Genomic DNA, 4,843 nt, shown 5'->3' on the forward strand with positions numbered 1-4,843 from the left:
TGAAGAGACCTGGTGCAGTCATGGTATTTATAACGAATTTCGCGCATGCGAATCGTACTGGCGGCTTACGGAGCATGAGTTAGGGACATGCGCGAGGCAACCTAGTTGTGTGTGCTCCCCTCAGTGGTGAAGTAAGAACAAACTAATCGCTGAGTATCGACCGAGCATGTCCAGCTGAAATCCGTTATCACGGTTCATGAAATTACCAGCAAGACGCATTTCCACGGATTCTTTAATTACAGGGACCCAGAAGCTGAAAACCGGTGCTAGAATTTTGGTATTATTGTATTCCATTTAATATCCCTTGGCAGTGCAATGTTCTGCCACTGCTGACTTTAGAGGTTGTGTCTTTCGTGTTCTACTAAGAATACCGGTGGTTTGTGCGGGGTGCCGGCCTGAGTGGCCGAGCGGTTAAAGGCGCTACAGTCTGGAACCGCACGACCGCTACGGTCGCAGGTTCGAATCCTGCCTCGGGCATGGATGTGTGTGATGTCCTTAGGTTAGTTAGGTTTAAGTAGTTCTAAATTCTAGGGGACTGATGACCACAGCAGTTGAGTCCCATAGTGCTCAGAGCCATTTTGTGCGGGGTGATTGCAGCTGTATGTTCGGGTTTTCTGTATACCGAATGTCCCGAAGACCCATCATTCTTACTGCGTACTGGCATGTCTAGAAAGGGTAAAGTCTCATCTTGCTCAATCTCCATAGTAAACTTGATGTTCCAATGTAAAGAGTTTAGATGACAAAGGAATTTCTTCAGTTCTTGTCTGAGGCCGTACAACGAAAGTATCATCTACGTAACGCCAGAAAACCGTAGGCTTTAAGACGGCAGACTGAAGAGCTTTCTTTTTAAAGTCTTCTATAAAAAGATGGCCACCACAGGGGACAAGGGACTCCCCATGGCGAGACCGTCAGTTTGTTCAAAAAACTCGTTATTAAATGAAAATTAAGTTTAGGAGAGTGTACGTTCAAACAACGCCGTCAAATGAACACTGAACAAGTTACAAATACGATGTAGCGAATCAAATAATGGAACTTTGGTAAAAAGTGAGACCAAATCGAAGCTAACTAGTAAATCCGAGCTGCTGAGCTTAACAGTCTTCAAACGATTGATAAAATCCTTGGAATTGGCCTTCACGAAGAAGTAGTACATCTGGAGAAGGTTTTCAAAGAGAATGGCTACACTTTTCGCGTCAAATACGGAAGGCCATGCACCATTGTAATAACAAGAAGCAACGCTCTGAGGACACTGATGACCACTATAAATCAACTGCGTTCCTTCCATATTCCGGGAACGTGTCTTCTAAAATAGGCAGATTGCTTAGGAAGAGTAATATTAATGAAATGATAATTAAATAGACACCCTAACTGCAAGCAGGCGTTGATACACTTCATTGGGAACATGTTGAAAATGTGCGCCCCGACCGGGACTCGAACCCGGGATATCCCGCTTACGTGGCAGACGCTCTATCCATTTGAGCCACCGCGGGCACAGAGGATAGTGCGTCTGCAGGGACTTATCTCTTGCACGCTTCCCGTGAGATCCACATTCCCAACATGTCCACAACACTACATTCGTAGTGCGCCTAATAGATGTTTGCCCATCATACTCATTACTCGTGGCAGATTAATCTACCAAGTCCCGTACGAGTTCGGGCATAGCGTGTGCGTTCGCACAAGAAGGTCAAAGGCCGGGAACCCATATTTTTAACTATATATGACGGTAGTATCTGTTCCCGAAAGAACAGTTACAGTTACAGTTTTCAACATGTCCCCAATGAAGTGTATCAACGCCTGCTTGCAGCTAGGGTGTCTATTTAATTATCATTTCATTTCTAGCAAAGCTGCATGGTCATCCACGGTAACTGTTCTTTCGGGAACAGATACTACCGTCATATATAGTTATATTAATGTCATATTCCGTCCGCCAGCAAAGAGCAAGGCCTTAGTCGGATCCGTTAAAGACGATTTACAATTGGGGAAATTCTTTGGGAGTGTGGCTCTGCATACATAGGTCAGTCAACATGAATGGTCCAGGAACGCTATGTAGAACACGAAAGACACACTCGTCTGCTGTAACCTTTAAAATCAGCAGTGGCAGAACACTGTAGTTCCATGGGAAATTCAACAGAATACAATAATACCAAAATTTTAGCATCGGTTTCCAGCTTCTGGGTCTCTGTAATTAAAGAATCCGTGGAAATATGTCTTGCTGATAATTTAATGAATCGTAATGACGACTTTCAGCTGGGTAAAAATTGGAATCCGATTATTAAAATTATGCAGTCACAACGAAATCGACATGCTCAGCGATTAGTTTGTTCTTACTTCATCACTGAGGGCAGCACACACAACTAGGCTGTCTCGCGCATGTCACCTCCTAACGCATGCGCCGTAAGCCGCCAGTACGATTCGCATGCGCGGAATTCGCTATAAATACCATGATTGGGCCGAAATATCGTGGCAGAATGTTGATGGGATCCGGCTGGGAAAATTCATTCACATTTTCGACCTAATTTATGAAACAATGTTATCTGCAACGTTAACTTTTTATTATAAACATCTTTCCACAGTATACAATCATTAAAACTGAATGTCACTAGGAAGTTAACTCACGACAATCTCTTTGCTTACATGTACGACTCGGAAGGAAACTAGGTTAAATATGCTTACAAACGACTCCCGAATTGATTTTATACTTGAAATTGTAGGAAATCTTGTTGTTAATTGAACTTAGCTTCGTTTATATCAGGAGAATAAATCCACGGCGACAAGTGCTTGCTGAACGCAAAACCTCATCTGAAGACTAGTCCCTCGAAGGCCACTGATCAATATTCATACCATATGTTACTCGTTTGTCTATATCCCAAACAGGCCGACTTAATTTAGAAATGATATTCCTACTAATCAGCGAAACTATTGTGAGTTTGTTAATAGCAACAAAGTCGAATGTTTTCAGTAAATAAAGTAATAAACAGTGTTTAAGGCTATCTATATTTACCAGTGTCGCTTAAATGGTTAAAAGGAAACACAGTTTACTGACTCGTAGAAGCGCGGACTTCCTATGACGGTTCATAATGAACAAAGTACTTCCTCTATTACTCCTGTGCCTGGCATTAAAGCAGCAGAGCGAAACTGACCGAGATAATGCCGAACATATACCTTTCGAGACACGCTTGACTTACCAGTATCTAGATGGCGTTAATGTTTATTCCTCTCGTAATCTATTGACAAATTAAGGTAGTACCCACTTCAATCTAGGTTCTGCCTCAAGTATCTTACGCATTAATTCACGACTCGTAAAATCACCAAATATCAGCAAGACTTTATTTATCGACAGCCAGCGGTCGTCAGCTATTTATGAGGTTCATTCAAATGACACCTGGTAAATGCATTTCCTTTGCCTTACACGTAAGGCGGCACCACGTAATTGCGGGTATGGTGGCGCCATCTATTGCTAGAGAGACTGAAGGGTGCGCACCGTTTGATGTTGCATAGCGCCAGTGTGGTTTCACCCCGAAGAGACGGTTGTCACGCATGTTATCGTTCAGTACCGAACATGCAAGCGAATAAGCAGGAGCAACGAGGAGTCAAAAATGGCTCTGAGCACTATGGGACTTAACATCTACGGTCATCAGTCCCCTAGAACTTAGAACTACTTAAACCTAACTAACCTAAGGACATCACACAACACCCAGTCATCACGAGGCAGAGAAAATCCCTGACCCCGCCGGGAATCGAACCCAGGAACCCGGGCGCGGGATGCGAGAACGCTACCGCACGACCACGAGCTGCGGACCAACGAGGAGTCATTCGATTTTTGGCGGAGGAGGGAGTTGGAGGCCGTGACATGTATCGACGGATGAAGGCTGTGTACGGCGAGTACAGTGAGTCGTTTAAGGGTTGTGGAATGGCGCAAACGATTCCTTGAGGGGTGCGAGTCACTGGAAGACGATGCTCGTCCTGGACAGGCTCAGCTCATCGTGTCATCACACCGGTAATGGTTGCCGGCCGGGGTGGCCGAGCGGTTGTAGGCGCTACAGTCTGAAACCGCGCGACCCCCACGGTCACAGTTTCGAATCCTGCCTCGGGCATGAATGTGTGTGATGTCCTTCGGTTAGTTAGGTTTACGTAGTTATAAGTTCTAGGGGACTGATGACCTCAGAAGTTAAGTTCCATAGTGCTCAGAGCCATTTTCAACCGGAAATGGTTGCGGAAGTGAATGCCTTAGTCTTGGACAACCGCAGAATCACCGTGGACGAGATCCATCGGTTACTGGGTATTAGCGTGGGCACCGCCCACACCATAATGCATCAACACTTGAACTTTCGAAAAATCTGTACGCAGTGGGTTCCCCACCAACTGACGCAATACTCGTATGGCGCTGTCTTTGGGTCATCTGCAACGTTATCATGAGGAGGAATACGGCTTTCTGTCGCGTATTGTCACAGGTGACGGTATATAGTGTCACCATTTTGAACCGGAAAGCAAGCGTCAGAGCAAGTGGTGGAAACATGCGACTTCACCACCTCCAAAGAAAAGGCCGTGTGCGCCAGTTCTGGCAAGGTCAAGACGTCCTTCTTTGTTGACCACAAGGGTCCACTGCTTGTCGAGTTCCTGGAACGGGGAACCACCATCAATGCCCAGCGTTATCAAGCCACTTTACAGAACCTTATATGAGCCATCGAGTCGAAACGCCGAGGCTTGTTGTTCAATGGAGTTATCCTCCTGCATGATAATGCCCGCTCACACACAGCCAATGCGGTGAAGACGACACTACAGCAGTTTCGTTGGGAAACGCTGGAACACCGTGTGACTTTCATGTGTTCGGACCTCTAAAACAAGC

At 45.4% G+C, this 4,843-nt stretch overlaps 1 non-coding gene across 1 annotated transcript; it reads left to right on the forward strand.

Annotated features, from left to right (window-relative positions):
* The first annotated feature begins 393 nt into the window (after positions 1–393).
* Positions 394–477, forward strand: Trnas-gga. The gene is given in 2 exon segments: positions 394–433; positions 443–477. It is a non-coding gene; the product is annotated as a tRNA-Ser (tRNA).
* Positions 478–4,843: the final 4,366 nt, after the last annotated feature.

Source organism: Schistocerca piceifrons, chromosome 1, assembly GCF_021461385.2.
Source record: "Schistocerca piceifrons isolate TAMUIC-IGC-003096 chromosome 1, iqSchPice1.1, whole genome shotgun sequence".
In the NCBI taxonomy this organism is placed as follows: Eukaryota; Metazoa; Arthropoda; class Insecta; order Orthoptera; family Acrididae; genus Schistocerca; species Schistocerca piceifrons.